The sequence below is a fragment of the Rhinopithecus bieti genome, unplaced genomic scaffold (assembly GCF_001698545.2).
Source record: "Rhinopithecus bieti isolate Rb0 unplaced genomic scaffold, ASM169854v2 scaffold_36004, whole genome shotgun sequence".
Taxonomy (NCBI): domain Eukaryota; kingdom Metazoa; phylum Chordata; class Mammalia; order Primates; family Cercopithecidae; genus Rhinopithecus; species Rhinopithecus bieti.
The window spans coordinates 1364040-1381114 of NW_016815976.1; the positions used below are offsets into that span (position 1 = coordinate 1364040).

The 17075-nt window shown below is 40.5% G+C and overlaps 1 protein-coding gene across 1 annotated transcript in view; it reads left to right on the forward strand.

The window, feature by feature from the left end:
• CADPS (calcium dependent secretion activator) overlaps positions 1-17075 on the forward strand; it is a 497883-nt gene that overhangs the window by 458031 nt on the left and 22777 nt on the right. The gene's annotated exons all lie outside the window — the stretch shown is intronic.

Below are 17075 nucleotides of genomic sequence, written 5' to 3' on the forward strand. Positions count from 1 at the left end.
TCGGCAAGCAGGCTCATTCCTGCACGAAGCTTGCGAGGCAGCTTTCTCTAACTGGCAAAGACCTTTCTTGGTCATGGTTTTCCTCCTTGCAATCTGGCCTCACTTTAGGGAGATGTTCTCATCAGGGAGGCTGAGACCAATTCCCTCTCCTGGGGGTGGCGCCTCCCTGACACCAGCTGTGGCATGCAGATGTGCAGTAAATGTCACATCGTTATCACTTCAAAGATAATTTCGTTCCTGGAAGACTTGAAATCCGTACCCTGGGTTTCTGCAAACACTTTACATTACAGTTGCTCAGTCAGCTGCAGCTTTAAACCATGATGCCCCCTGCTCACCCACCCAGCTGAAAATGTACGAGAAGCAGGTGTACAAAGAATGAGTACATTGGGCTGTGGACCCAGATCAAACTTCAGAAAATGCAGATTACCAAGGGTTAATCATTTTTGAGCAATCTTATTTCTACTGGGACTACATCTGCACGCAAAGCAAGCCACTGAGGCAAAAATAAAAAAAAAAAAGAAATCTGCTTCGGTCTCAAATTGCCTGTCTCTTTCAGGCCAAAGCAGATGGGGCTACCTAATTTAGCCCGATATTTCGTCTCGGGTTTCCACTGAATTTGCCAGTATAGACCCGGCCAGAGTGCATGGAAGCTGATGTTCTTGTCTCCCTGTGGCTCTGAGTGTGCAGCCTACTTCTGTCTTGTGAAACGTGAGCTCCTCCTGTCCAGGTTTCCATATTTTTAGTGCCAATGCGAACATTAATGTTTTGGTCTACTATGGAATCCGTGTTTCTATTTTTTTTTCTGTGATTGTGTTCAGCAATTTATATTGAGTTTGTGTGTGTGTATGTATGTGTGTGTGTTTTTGTTCTACAGCTAAGTGAGCTCATTGTTGGCACCGCTTTCTGATTCTGCGGCTTCTGACTTTTATATGCTTTGTCTTCCAGCTCATTTGCTTTCCTCGTGTGTTGAAAGGCTCCTTTCTTTCTTTTTTTTTTTTTCTTTTCCAATCATCCCCTTTCTGTGCTTGATACCTCTCTTTCCCCTGCATCACCTTTCCTCAGTAAAACCCTTCTTACTTTTTAATTCCCACCCGTCCTCTCTCAGATAAAAATGGAACTTATCTCTCATGTCAAATGTTTTATCACATTATATCAAGTGGCATGAATTAGAATCAAATAATCTTCCTGTGTACATCTTCTAGCATGACCCACATCCACTGAGAATGCCTCATACATGCATAAAGCTCACCAGCGGGTCCTCCCCCTTCTCTGCATGCATGCCTTATATGAAAGTACTGAGCCTAGAATGTCTGGGGCACAATCACCATCCAATAGGCATTGAAAACAGAGACAGGCAGGACCCTCGGGTCTGCAGTTAGGAGTGTGGACACTCTGCCCATCTCCATTGAATTAAATTCCAAACCACAAATTTTCAAGAAGCCTGTGGGTTGTTCTTTTCAATGCCTAGGTTGCCTTTTTTTTTTCCTTTGATCAGTATCTTCCGATTCTCAGTTTTATGTGGCCCGTGTGTGCGTGTGTGTGTGTGTGTTACTGTGTGAGTGTGTGTGAATAACCAATAACCTTGTGTTCTCTAAAACTTAAATCTAGTACTGAATTTGATGTTTAATCTGCACTTTAGCTTGTCACTTCATTGACAAATAATCCACCCTTGCCTTTCTTTTTTTAAAATTAGAAGTACAAGCAAGGTAGCCTTGCTGAAGGCAGCAAGGCAAATTATCTCTTTTGTGGCTCTTCTTAAAGGAAAGTGCAACCAAATCTTTATTTAAAAAGTAAAGGTACAGCCTTGGCTAGTACAGATGGTAAAACTGGACTTGCCTGACTGTTGAAGACCACAGGCAAAATTCAAGCCTTCCAGCCTTTAATGTAAATTAATAGTAAAAATAAATATTACTGAGAATATTTTTTTTCCCAAAAGCAAGTTATAGTTAGGGACATTCAAAAATTCACAAGTACCTCCAGTCCCTTGTTGAATTCCACTGACCAGCATAAAATAGCATCAGTAACATTGTGGAAACCCCCACAATTTAGTCTGATATTGTCCCAATTTGGTTTTTCCAACGGAGTCTTAGTTATACCGTCCTGAGTATATTTGATTGTAAAGGTTTAACTGTTACAGTCATTCACTGCACATCACTCCCGGCCCCATGGGAAAAAAAAAAATTCAGGAGCTTATTTAGATATAACAAGTTTCTTTGCCATTTACTTTCTTACTTTCTAAATAACCTGATCTCCTAATTTATTGGTGCTAGGCAACCTAACTGATGTAGTGCAAAAAAAGTTATTGAATCTGTCATGGATTTAAAACATTTGTCATTTTAACAACCCAGAGCTTCTCAAAAAGCTTCATTACCATGCAGCCTCAGTAATTTAATTCAGTACTTACTGTTTTTCTATAATCTAGCAGCAAAACATCAGATTACCAACATGTTTGATTATTTTTGGCTTCTGTTTCCTCAAGCATGGTGTTTATTTCTTTGTATATATGCTCTGCAAAACTCGTGTGTCCACCAAGCTAAACAAGGGAATAGGAATATCAAGGCAGAAGGGTCTGTGAAAGCTGCCACTCTAAATTTCTTGCTGCAAATGAACTTATTATTTAAATCCCATTCCTTAATGATAGCGGTCCTGGGGCAAGTTTCTAAACAATTGGCAGAAACCTATTGAGAAAGACTTGTTGATCTGTGAGATTTTTCTTCCAAATCGTTGCATTTTGATAAATGGCAAAAATGAATAATAGCAAATTAACATTTTGAATGAAGAAAAAAATATATATCTCCGAGATTGTTTGCTGTTTGGGGGTTGTTGATTCTGATTGTCGTGTCATTCTCTGGTTTTTAGTTCCTGCTGGCATCTGTCATTCAGAGGCATGTTCTAAGAGTTCCTGTTGTGTTTTTAACTGTGTTTCAAGTCTCAGTTTTATTTACCTGATAAGTCCTTTAAGTTGTTGCTATTTGGTGGTGTTCCTGTTTTTGCCCTTCTGAGTGTGCCGTTGTAGAAAAGGCTGGATGGTTTGTGTGTGTTTTTATTTGAGAATATTTGGATTAATAGCTGGTCATTTAACGGTGCATTTTCTGCTTTAACTAGGCCCCTACCCAGTGCTCTCTGAGCTAGTTTTCTCTTTGCCACGTCATTGTACTTTTGGCTGGAAGTGGGTGCTTGTGGGAGATTATCGGCATAGCATTTGGGACTCTATATTTGATGTTCTGCATTTTTATCTATTTTATTACGTAACTTAAGAACAGGCTTTCCAAATTCATCTTCACCGATTTTTTTTTTTTTAACCAAACATTCTCTAGGTTTGTTGGAGAAATACATTTGGACCTAATGTTACCTAACTGGGTTGCTTTTGCAGTTAAGATTTCTTTGTCTATTAATATAATTGGTTTACCTAGTCTTTCTATAAAATACTAGTGACTTTCTTGATAACACACCTAAGAAAAAAACTAACCAATCCAAGACAAAGTGCTGATCAGAAAAGAATCGGCAAACTGTTTCCCATAATATTTCAGATGTGCAGCTGTACATCTTTTATCTGCGTTTTTATAATTTTTTCATAAAAAAATGAAGTATAATTGTATATGGTTTTCAGTTGCTACAAAATAACAGTTTATAACATTTTGGAACAAAACATTCCGAGATTTAAAGCAAGAGAATATTCCAATATACATAAAAACAATGAATTCAAATATATTAAAGATGCTGAATTTTTAAAAGAAGATCAGACTGCTATGAGACTCAAGTGGAAGCTTAGCCCTCTTGAAAATTATTGCTGACATTCAAAGAAAATATAAAACATGGATATGAAATAATATCCATATTCCTAAAGCAGCAGCTACAGAGGGAAGCACAAGCTCAAGAAAGAACCTGAAGACAGTGATTTGAAGTTGAAGTGTCCATAAATCATGCAGATGGCTTTTCCCTCCTTCTCTAGTGATTAATTCAACATCTTCCCCAAAATAAAAACATGCTTTTTGAAATTAGAGATCAGATCATCAAGAGAAGCACCTAAGATTTCAAGGTCTAAAAAAAATTAATTTTCTTTCCTCCTTGTACTTCTTGAAGACACAGACTGAGAAGAAAATCGGGATTAAAAGAGATGTGCTTAGGGTGAATTCATCTGCTTAAACCTCACAGGCTCAGAGATGAGTGATTAAAAAGCCATCTCGAACTTGGATGGAATCCACATTGGTGGTAATGCCGCATCGGCGCTGGCTTTCTTCAGGCCCTGTGTCGTTGTGAACCAGGCCCAGGGAACATTTGACTGGAGATGATACATGGATTATATAGGTCAATTATACACTTAATCTGCCTTCTGGAGGATTAAGTATTTGCAGATTGACTCTGCATTTGGCTTCTCCGTGGCAGTTATCAGATCAGGAAAGGGCCTCTTACCAAACTGCCTCATAAGAACTTAATCAGGCAGTGTGGTCAGCTTCGGAAGGGGCTGCTGCTTGGTATTCTTTGCCTCGCATGGATTTTAATTTGCTGCTCCATTTTCAAATCGTGTGTTTGTCCAGTTTATGTGGCAGAACAGTAATTGAGTATGACTGTTTCCCTTGAAAAGGGTAATTTGAAACATGAAACCTTTGCCTATTAAAATATGTTTGCTATATTTATATATGAAACCACCAGATAACGTTATTTTAACAACTTTGTTAAATTACTCAAGCACCATACCTGTGAGCATATATCAATCAAAGTAGGAATCATACTGCTGGAGGATGAAAGTACCGAATAATAGGCTACAAGGAGAGCATGACACTATATCTGCAAGGTATATCACCAACTGTCCAGGTAAGGGAAACCACTTCCAAAAATATGAAGTGAGGAGAGGTACATAGGATTCACTAATACAATAAGTTGCACTTGTAAGGGGCTGATTAAAGAAAATCAAGGCATTCTAGACACTGAGACAGTGAGTTATCTCCTCTCTAAGCAATAAGCAGACTTGAGTGCCCTGAATGGGACTTACTGTGCAGTGATCATGGGCCCTGCCTCTGGAACCTTCAGACCTGATCCTTACTAGCTGGGTGACCTTGAACAAGGCATTTAATCTCTAAGAGCCTCAGCTGATTCATCTATATAACAGGGATGATAATCGTGGAGTTATTATGAGGGTGAAATGCCATATGCATCTGCAGCATCGAGCTCTGAGGAAGCATTGGTAAGTGTTAGCCCCCACCACCATCATCATCATCACTATCATCATCATCATCAAAATGGAAATGCTTTTCCTAGCCCTCTTTTTCCTTGTTAAGCAAAGCTTCATATTCATGTTAAAGTGCTATAAGAGTCTCCCCATCACTTTAAGACATTAACCCCAAGCTTGCTTAGAATTGCTTGATGTAGAGCAGCCTGGTACCTTTTTCACTTTTGGTAAAAACATCTTTCTGAAACAGGCTAAATAATGATGGTCAGGAGTGGGGCTTTGAAGTAAGACAGACAGAAGGAGGAAACTTGATTTTGCCACTTTTGAGCTTTCTAACCTGGGGTCAGTTCTTTCACCTCCCTGAGCCTCAATTTCCCCATCCGTAAAGAAACTGGCTTCTTAGACTTTTCATGATGGCAAAATGATATAACGAGTGTACATAGACATAGTTAAAAATTCAATGAGTCTTTTATCATCATCATCCTTACCATCTCATAGAACTACTTGTTCTTTCAAGTGATTTTGAAATAACCTAGCTCTACTCCCTCAACAAAACTACACTGCAGTGCCAGATAAATCAGAATTAACCTTTGGAACTTCAGGGTTCTGGGAGGTGGGGGCAGAGGGAGGGAGGGAGTAATTCATACCTTTTACTATTAAGATGCAGTATGTGTATATTNAAAGATTGGGGGGGGCTAAACTGTAAGTAACTCACAGAGGCCAGAGTACAAGGTGGCCATGTGAAGATATACAGAGATTTTATTTACTGGAATAAGGTACAGCTATCTGAGCTGAGTGGGTAAATCAGAGGGTCACAGTCCAGCATTTCTTGTGTCACTGTGACTGCTTTGAAGTATTAGACTGGTGACTTTGACACACACATACCCATACTATTGGGAAGGTTTCTTTGTTAATTCTCCTGGGATTTTCCCTGAGGTTATCAATCTGAAATTAAGCCCTCCAAATCAGTCTGAAGCTGAGCTTTTTCATACTCTTTAGATCAAATTTTAATTGAACTGTGACCTCATCTCTATCCTCAATTATGAAGCTAAAGAGCATGTCTGCCAGGCTGCTAGGACATCCTTTAGAATCTGTGAGATTATGTATGTTGAAACTGGAAAGCTAATCCAAATGAACTGGGAAAGGCAGTTAGAGGAAGAAGAGACAGTTGATTCTTTCACCTATTTTTGAGCCCCGAAGTGAACTCTGGCAGTTAAGTCATGCCCTAGGCCATGCATTACAGCTGCAGAGTGTCATTTCCCAAAAAGAACACAGAAACTGGAGACAAGTTGGGGGTAAATGAAAAGCCCATCACTCACCTTGATTAGTAACATTGTTACATAACGGGTACCTGTATATATGATATATATTTTAAAATAGGGTGTGTATGTATGTATATGTATTTGTGTAAGATATATATCTTATTAGGGAGTTAAGTTTCCTTGGCAGAGGAAAACCATGTATTCAGTCCCAATCTAAGCTCTGTTTGGATTCTTGGAAGTGAACCTCAGGATACTTCCAAGCTAAAATTATGAAACAATCCAAGTTCATTTTCATGACTTATGCCCTCCAGTGCCACTCAAATTCCCAGTGTCTTCATGCTTTCTCTACCTCCCACCATCCAAATCTGCTTTTAACAGATTTGATAATTCCTCTTCTATTAGATGAGAGGAGATGAACAGAGTGTTTTGGTGCTTTTCTGATGCCCTATTGCAGTGAATGGTATTCAAATGTCAATCCCCTCTTCCCCATGGGCTTCACAATAACAAGTAAATGATAACAATTAATTCCTTTGCTTTTGGAGTCTTAGGTATAGAAACACATTTCCATTCCACGTGGACTTGGGAATGCTTCACTGCATGCCTGGGTAATTTGAGCTTTCAGCAATCCTGCATACAAAAAAGATAAGGGGCATTAACAGATTTGGATTAATCATGTTAAATGGGTTATTACTATCCAAAAGAAACTGAGGAGTTTTTTGTTGGTATCCTCACAGATTTACATTTCTGTAGCATATCTTCAAGTAGTTTTCTAATCTAGCTATTTCCTTCCAAAGCCATTCATAGAAATAGATCTCTTTTACTTTTGGGCAAACCTTATAAAAAGCTAGTCTTGAATTTTCTCTGGAGCTTGTAGGCAATGAAGAGTTTTGCTAAGTGTCTTTATCAGAACAGCTTTCTGTGTTCCAGAAGACATTTGGTGAAGACAGTTAATTTGTTTTCCTTTCCAGAGGAGAATGTTCCATTAATCATTCTAAGAAGCCAAGCTGATTGCTCTGTTACGTTAAGGTCACAGTATTCTTGTTAACATGACCCACACAACACTTCTGTGTCTTAGAACAGGGTTTTTTTTTTCTTGTGGCAGACTTATGTCATGGAAGCAGTAAGCGACAGACTCAAACACAGTACACATGTGCAAGTATGCGTGTGCACACACACACACGCACACACACACACACACACACAAACACACAGAGTAGCCAAAGCACATTTTGTGGAACAAATATTATCACATTGCATTGCAGGAGACGAGCTGTGCTAAATCCTCAAATACTTCTCATTTATTAAACAAGTAACTATTTCTCTCCCTGCTGGGCTCCAGATAGGGTATCAAAAGACTGCACAATCAATACCTAGATACATAGTTACTGCTCTAATTATTTTAATGAATGAATTTAAATTTTGCATAGGTTCTTGTTATTCAAAGTGTGATCCACAGGCCCTCAGCATCAGCATCATCTGGAAGTTTGCCCTAACCCCAGACCAAATGAATCAGAATCTGCATTTTAACAAGAGTCTCTTTGATTCAAATGCATGTAAAAGTTTGACAAATAGTGGGCAAGATCAATTACTTCAAACTTATTTGCCCCAACTCACAATAAGAAACAAATTTTACATCGAAACCCAGAGTGTATGTACACACACACAAAACAAAAGTTTATAAAACAATATTTATGTGATGCAGTCTGATATTTCCTGTTTTTTTTTTTTTTCAGAAATTTTAGTGGTAGCAGATAAAATGATTCTACTATACACAAATAAGGTTACAATACTCAGTTTCAAAAATACTTCTAAAGCAAAATTTCTCATCCTTTGTACCACTGACAGTTTGAGTCAGATAATTCTTTGTTGTAGAGTGCTAGTCTGTGTATTAAAGGATGTTGAGCAGCATCCCTGTTTTCTACTCTAGATACCAGTAGCAGCCACTGTCCTTTTCAAAATGAAGAAAATGACTCCAGATATGGCCAAATTTCCCCCGGGGGGCAAAATCATCCCCATTTGAGAACCACTGATCTGCACAAGCTAGAAAAGAGGTTACCACTAAGTGTGTACAGGTAGCCCTTCCTCTCTGGATGTAATACAGCCCTCTGCCACCCCCATTATCACACAAAAACATGATGAGTATGATGTAGCAACAACAAAGTTGAGCTTAGGAATTGTTAAAATGATTACTCAACAAGTCCATGTGTCCATCTGGGAGTTAGCTTGGGAGCCTGTGCCAGTCTCTGAAGGAGATTATGTTTGGAGGACTTCATGCCATGATAGGAAAAGCTTGTGAGACATCCAGGACCCTCTTCTCCCCTGACTGTATCCAGAATAGTCCCACTTGGATCCAAAGGAACTGGAACACCACGTTAGATCAGCAATACAGCTTCCCGCTTTGGCCTCCCTTGATTACTTCTCTTTCCTTTCCTTTTTATAATTCCACCCGGGCCCTGATTTAAAAAAAAAAAAAAAAAGTCTTGCTTCCACCAGGTGGCTGCAAATTATTTTTGTGTGTCCAGAAACCTGAAAAGAAGGCTCAACTTAAATACTTCATTCATTCCAAATTCCCAATTCAGAAGAGAACAGTTAACAGCCTCCTGTTCTTCTGTTAAACTCCTGCTGAGTTGACTAAAAATCCAGTTAATAGAGTCTAGTGATTTGCCTCCAGTGTGAATATTCCTGTATCAAAAGGCTTACAATGATAGTGTCACTTGCCATATTGGGTTGCCTTGACTGCCTTTGGCAGAATTTTCCATTCTGACCATCCCTGGACTAAAGCCAGTTATACCAACAAAGCTCCAGGTCTTGCCCAGGATGGGAGTATTATTAATTACCAGATCTGTATGCCAACCAAGGTATAAAGCCCCTCTCATTATTTGTGTAGAAAAAAAGATTTTTTTTTTTAGAAAAGAACAAATAATATGTAAAGTAAGCAAAGTTAAATGCTTGAGTTGCTTTCTAGTGAAATTCTTTAAAATCATCTTGTAAGGAAGAGAAATATCACTCCCTTTTGCTCAGAAAATTCATTCTTTGGCCTAGGAAATCATCATGTTAAAGAGAAAAGACTCAGTTATTAGGCGCTTCATTAGTTTGGGGAACTCTGAGTTAGTGCTTCTACTGGGGGGTAATTTTTGTCCCACAGAGGACTTTTGACCATATCTGGAGACATTCTTGGTTGCTACAGCTTGGGGGTTGGGGGCATGTTACTGGCATCTAGCAAGCAGAGGCCAGTGCTGAACCTCCTGTAGTGCACAGGTCAGCCCCTACAGTAAAGGATGATCCAGCTCAAAATATCAATAGTGTAGAGAGATTGAAAAACCACACTCTAGGCCGGGCGCGGTGGCTCAAGCCTGTAATCCCAGCACTTTGGGAGGCCGAGACGGGCGGATCACGAGGTCAGAAGATCGAGACCATCCTGGCTAACTCGGTGAAACCCCGTCTCTGCTAAAAACTACAAAAAACTACACGGGGACGTGGCGGCACCTGTAGTCCCAGCTACCCGGGAGGCTGAGACAGGAGAATGGCGTGAACCCGGGAGGCGGAGCTTGCAGTGAGCTGAGATCTGGCCACAGCACTCCAGCCTGGGTGACAGAGCGAGACTCCATCTCAAAAAAAAAAAAAAGAAAAGAAAAAAAGAAAAACCACACTCTAGATGATACTTCCACCTACACAAATCATTTGTCTTTAGTGAATGGATTATTTGAGTTTAAATCATGAGCATGATCTGTGGGGCTCCAGTGACTGTCTCTAAAGGATATTCTACCTGGTAGATATCTCAGAAACTCGTCTCAGAAATCCTTTTGACAAGCTTCATCCAAAAACATCTTTTAGGAGCTAAAAGTAAAAGCAATCATTAACACCCAATTTCGTCAGCTTGAACTTAACACTTACCCATGTATAGTTCCCATGGAGCATTAATGCTTCAACAAAAACTCAGATCTTGTCAGTTCAATGAGTCACTACAGCCTCCTTCTACTGAAAGGTGCCCTGTCAACTTTTCTTTTCTTTTCTTTTTTTTTTTTTTTTTTTTTTTCTTGAGACAGTCTTGCTCTGTCATCCAGGCTGGAGTGCAGTGACCTGATCTCCTGCTCACTGCAAGCTCCTCGCCTCCAGGTTCACGCCATTCTCAACTGCCTCAGCCTCCGGAGTAGCTGGGACTACAGGCGCCTGCCACCACGCCCGGCAAATTTTTTTTTTTTTTTTTTTTTGTTTTTTTTGTAATTTTAGTAGAGACGGGGTTTCAATCGTGTTAGCCAGGATGGCTCAATCTCCTGACCTCGAATTGCCCGCCCTCGGCCTCACACCAAAGTGCTCCGGTCACCTGTACTTTTCAAGGGACTTGTTTCTTTATATCAAGCAGATATTAGGAGCATAGACTTTGCAGTCAGACATTCCTAAGTTTAATTCCTGGGTCTGCCACTTACTAGCTGTGTGACATCAGGTAAGCTACTTTACCCTCTCTAAAACTCAATTTTTCTTTTCTGAAAAAAAAAAAAAAAAAGTGGATAAAACAGTAAGTAGCTTTTGAATTAGGAGGACTAAATGAGGTGATGCCTGTAAAGCACAAACCACAGTGCATGGCACATAGAAATGACCCCATGAATATCTCTTCTTCTTGTTGTCATCAGTAGTGGTAGTGGTGTGAAAAACCAACACATGGCCGGGCACAGTGGCTCACGCCTGTAATTCCAGCACTTTGGGAGGCCAAGGTGGCTGGATCACGAGGTCAGGGGATTGAGACCATCCTGGCCAACATGGTGAAACCTCATCTCTACTAAAAATACAAAAATTAGCTGGCGTGGTGGTGTGTGCCTGTAATCCCAGCTACTCCAGAGGCTGAGGCAGGAGAATCGCTTGAATCTGGGAGGCGGAGGTTGCAGTGAGGTTGCATCGTGCCACTGCACTCCAGCCTGGTGACAGAGCTAGAATCTATCTAAAAAATTAAAATTAAAACAACAACAACACACACCCCACACCCTTTCCTAATACTAAGGTAGGCTTTACAGCAGAGAGAAAAGTAAAGATACATTCCACACCAACAGGGATCTTTACTGGTGATGAAATGATCAGAAAACATGATACCAGGTAGCAGAGAGCTCAGTTGTACCACAGTATTGCTAAAGGAAATCTTTCCTAGAGTAAAGTAAGATTCCAGTGAGATGGAAGCCTCAGAGAAGGTGCCCCAGGAGGCAGGACTGGGCTTGATCTAAAGATGTCTAGGATTTGGGGAGGCGAAAGAGGTAGGAGTCTATGCTTAGGCATTAAGCAAGGAGACATTATTGCTTCCTTTGGGAGTATCCCTGACTTACCAACACTATATCTTCATTAGCCTTAACAGGGCTTCTCCTTGGAAATATTCCTTCAGAAATTACACTATTCACTTTTAAACAAAGGATGGCTTCAACCTGGTTATGATGACTCCAATCTAGGCATGTAGGTATCTGCTTTGCAGGCATTCGCTGCTGAAGAACCTTGAGGGCTAAATTCTTTTTACATTATATGTGTCATTTTGTCTTTTAATGTTTGCTTCTTAACCTGGGGTGTGCATCAGAACTACATACATACTTTTTTATTTTAAAAATGTACTAATCCCAGTTGTACATTAAATATTCTCATTCAGTAGATCTAAGGTAGGGATTAGATGTCTGTTTTTAAAATAAGTTCCAAGAGTTTAATCTGGTCAAGAACCTCTAATTTAGAGCAGTGGTTCTCCATTGTGGGTGATTTTGTCCACAACAGCACATCTAGAAATGTCTGAAGACGGCTTTGACTGGTGGTGGGAGGGTGCTACTGGCATCTAATAGGTAGATGGTGAATGAACATCCTACCATGAACAAGACAGCCCCACCATAACAAATAATTATCTGCAAAAATGTCAATAGTGCTGAGGTGGCTGAACCCTGCTTTTAAGGATAAAAGATACTGAAATACATGTTTATTTCTGTTAATACCCTCCTACTTTATATCCTACAAGACTTCATAACTTTATTTATTCTGTAACAACAGTGTGAAGAGATGGGAAGAGATAGTATTATTTTCATTTTAAGACAGGAAACTTGAGGTCCAAAATGAACTTGCCCAGATCCTCAGGGCCCTTTCTTCTGAAACTATGGTATTTTTATCCCCGCCTCTGAGAGCACTGTTATTGTCTACCTAATTCACCACTAGTGTCTGGCATATGTAAGCCTTCAATAACCATTTGTTAAATAGGTGATGACTTCCTAGCCCTCATAGTATCTTGTATACTTTGTCAAGTATATTTTCGGTTTCCAGTTCTAACTCAAAAATGTGAATTAAGTCCTTAAAGAATCTCACTGTAGATTTTTGCAATTGTCAGTTGATTTTTTGTAAGCCTTGAAAATATAATATTCTGGTTCATGCAACGGGGAATGAATTGCTTTGGCCCACTTGATTTTTTGGTGAATTTGAAGATTCATCGGAAAACCTTTTCTGTTTCGACAACTTTTGAAACAATTTTGTAAATGTTTTAGTTCTGCTTTCCCCCTTATTGAGCATATGAAACTGAGTCTAATTCTCTGGGTCAAAACCTTTTAGGACTCTGGTTTCACACTACTTAACCCCAAGTGTTGCTATCCAGTCTTGAAGATGTTAAAAGAGTGGACTGTTGGGCCAGGCGTGGTGGCTCATGCCTGTAATCCCAGCACTTTGGGAGGCCGAGGCAGGCGAATCACGAGGTCAGGAGATCGAGACCATCCTGGCTAACATGGTAAAACCCCATCTCTACTAAAAATACAAAAAAGTAGCTGGGTGTGGTGGCGGGCACCTGTAGTCCCAGCTACTTGGGAGACTGGGGCAGGAGAATCACCTGAACCCAGGAGGCAGAGGTTGCAGTGAGCTGAGATCGCACCACTGCACTGCAACCTGGGCGACAGAGCGAGACTCCGCCTCAAAAAAAAAAAAAAAAAAAAAAAGGTGAATTATCCAGAATTGCACCAGGTGTAAGTTCCCCAACTCTGAATACAGTGCTCTTTCTGCCATACTCTGTGCCTCTAGAAGATGGGGCTACAGTGTTTGTCAGCCCAAGGCACATTCTGAAAGCTGCTCTTTTGATACAAATCCCACAGAGGGCTTTTAGGGGGAGAAAAAAGGCAGCATTCTCCTAAGAGGAAAACAGGAGGAAAGATTCCAATTAACTGAAGTTTCTAATGAATGACTATTTAATAATAACAATTATAACATTTATTTAGAGTTTTTAAAAATATATATTTTCCTAACTGTACATTAGAGATAATAGCACCATCTTGTTAAACATGTTATTTCTTTTAAATCCTCTTAGCAGCCCTAGGATATAGGAACCTTCATGATCTCTGTGTTACAGGTATTGAGGCCATTGAGAGCGAATATTCACTGGGCACTCTGTACCAGGTACTGTTCTAGGCACTTAAGTGTAATAATACATGTAATTTTCATGATCTCCTTGTGAGGTAGGTTTTTATAGATGAAGAAGTTGGGTTACTGAGTGGCAGACAGACTTCGCCAAATTCAGAAGCCTGGAAAGTAGTCAGTCCTAGATCCAACCTCTTTCTTTCTGACCACAAGAGTAGCCATGTAACTATAATGTCCTAGGCAAAAGCTTTACACTATTCAAATATGTTCTCCCTACCCCTAAAAGCTCTCACTATACCAAGTGCTATGTGTCCCAAATTCATCCACTGGGGTTCTTACCATAATCACTATTTCTCTCATGGCACCACTGTAGGATATAAGACAGAAATTGTGCTTCTATGACCCTCTATCTAGAACATGCCTTGTTAGTGACAGCTTGTCCACTAACAATGATGGGCGTTGCATAGCTAATCACAGAGACCCCTTAATGAAAATTCAACCCCACTAAGGCAGGTCTTTTCCTGAATGTGAGGACATTGTCACTGTACTCAAGCTCTATGAATACCAGCAGACCCTGGTCCTAAAATGATCCCAGTAAACACTTCTGTAACCCACTTCAGGGTGAAACCCCATCCTCAGCTGAAAGAGACTAGAGCGCAGTAGGGAATCTTGCATACCATATATGCTGCAAAATCCACTTCTACCTAGGCCTGGCTAAGGGGTGGGTCTCAGCTTTCAGTCTATCTCTCCCTCTGTGTTCTATGTAAGATTTTTTATCCCATAAGAATAAAGTTTTGTGGTTTTTGGGGAGTAAAATGATGGTAACATAATACCATTACATCCCAGACAGTTGATAAATGGTTTAGGGTAGCAGCTTAAGTTCCTTAAGCAAAACTTGACACAATGATATTATTAAACAACAATGCTCAAGCTTTTCCAATGAGGTACTGTTGACTCTTTTAACCTACCTACATAGCTAAGTTTTCAATGGCACTATGAGGTTTCACAGATTAGTAGTACTTTATGGAGAGGGGAGGTTAGTAATCAACAATTGTAGAATAACGTGGTTATATAATCTGTGCATAATACAAATGGAGTTGCAACTAAATCATTACGTGGTCATTATCCAATAATGCCTAAAGATGTCAGCAATGTGAAAATTTGTGATCAGGTATCATCAAAGTCCTTTCTTGATTTATTTCTAACCAAAACTTACACTAAACAATGTGACAAGGTGATGAAAGAGAAAAAAAAGTAAGGAAGGAAAAGAAAAGATGGAAGAAAGAGAAGAAAGAGAAAGGAAGGAAGGAAGGAGAAAAGAAAAAAAGGGAGTTGTTTTTTTCTCTTGAAACTTTAAAGAGCTTACCAGATAGATCGTCAGCTGTTAGCCAACTCTTGAAAGTGGCAAATCCCTTGGCCACTGGAAAGTGGTCTATATGCATTGTTTCTAAAGAGTTTGTTTATTCAAAATATGTCTGGTTTTGGCATTCAGGCTGGGAGCTCAGGGGCAGTGGCTGAGGTCAGCACTGCGTACCGTTTAATGAAGCTCACTCTTGCCTGTGGTTCCTGAACACCATCAAATAGTGGTAACTGAGGCAGAAGGGTAAGTGGATGTGGACGTGAGGGAATTCTTGTAAAGGCTCCCCACTTGGCTTACACAGAATTAGAGAAATGGAGGCCTGCTTGCATTTGTTGGTGCACATTAGAAATAAATTTGGGCATTCAACTTAAAGAACTCACTAATGACAAGATGCACAAAGAAATGCTATTATGTATTTAGCACAGTCTTTGTAAGCTTGGCCGGGCAAGGAGGCTTATCAAAAGAAATATGTAAATAACACAACCTGCTTTACAAAGGAAAAAAGAATAAAATTAATCCAAGACATTCGTGGCATAATACTATTTTCTGCCCTCGGCTTTTCTTTTTATAACTTGAGACAAGCAGCCTAACAGTCCAGCACAAACAATAGCACACTCCAAAAAAACCCAGACCCAGGGCATCCCTCCGTCCCTAGGAAAGAACTCCAAATGCGTCTCCAGCCTCACACACAATATTATTATGAAATCTGACATTGTCATAGCCAAATCATTGGCTTGAGCAAAGTCTCCCCTTCCCCCTCCTTTGGGGAAAAAAGGGGGAAGCGTCGGGAGGGGTGGGGGAACCAAGCCAATCAAAGTTAAAATAAAGTCTCTTTCTAGCAAGACTACTGTCTATAACATGTTGTTCCTTATAGAAAGTGGGATATGGTGGCATTTGCTTGATTAACTTGCTCGACAAAAGTGACAGCTGCTGTGGGTGCATGCGGATAAGCTGCACGGCGCAGTTCCGCCTTTGTACATCTGTCAGCAAAAAGGGAAGAATAAAGAGTGAAAAGAGACAAATTGGTCCCAAAAGACACTCCATTCAACTTAGGAGGTTTGCCCCATTCAGGCGCTCGCTGTGCGCCTCAAGTACTGAGAGCTTATTCAATTTCATTCACTCTTTCGAATGAACCCACAAGTGTTTAATTTCTTATTCTGTCACCTCAAAAGGGTGGGGGTGTGAGGAGGAAGGGGGAGGGAGCCTTTGGACAGGATGCATTGACGGCAAGGCAGAGTGATCCAGGCCTCACATATTAACTCATGGCTAATTTATGGTTTAACTCTCTGTGCTCAGGCCCTAGACCCATCTGAACACTTCAATGGGGGACCTGACGCAGACTTCTTACCTCCTGGCTGGTGGATCCTAAACCATCTGTAGCTGTCGAGGGCACCCACCATGTTGAATGTGTATCTTGTATAAGGACAATGGTCTGAGGTTTGTGCCTCTTACAGAAATGAGATGGCTGGCTCCCCAGGGTAAGGTTTGGGTAAGTGATCTGGCAAGTGTGTGTGTGTGTGTGTGTGTGTGTGTGTGTGTGTGTGTGTGTGTATGTGTGTGTGTGTGTGTGTTCATTCTCCCTCCCATAAAGAGAAAAAAAATAGAGTCATATGCAGTAAGAAGTAGAAAGAGGGGAATACGGTTTCCTGAGAGTAAAAATAAAGCAAGAGGAAAGGGCGCCATTGGAGGCAGAACCCAGCTGTACATCGTGAAAACACATGTTAACTTTTAAAAAGCAGCACTTTGTCTTTATTTTCCTCATTCCTGGGCCCCAGGCACCAGAACCTGTTTTCTAGACTCCTTTAATTGGGCAGTCACTATGGACACCCAAATGTTTCCTCCTAAGAGATCAAGATGCCCTCTCCATCCACCTGTGCTGCCTGCCATGCTCTCCCCAATCTGCTGCCATCTTCCCTCCTCCAGCCTTCATGCC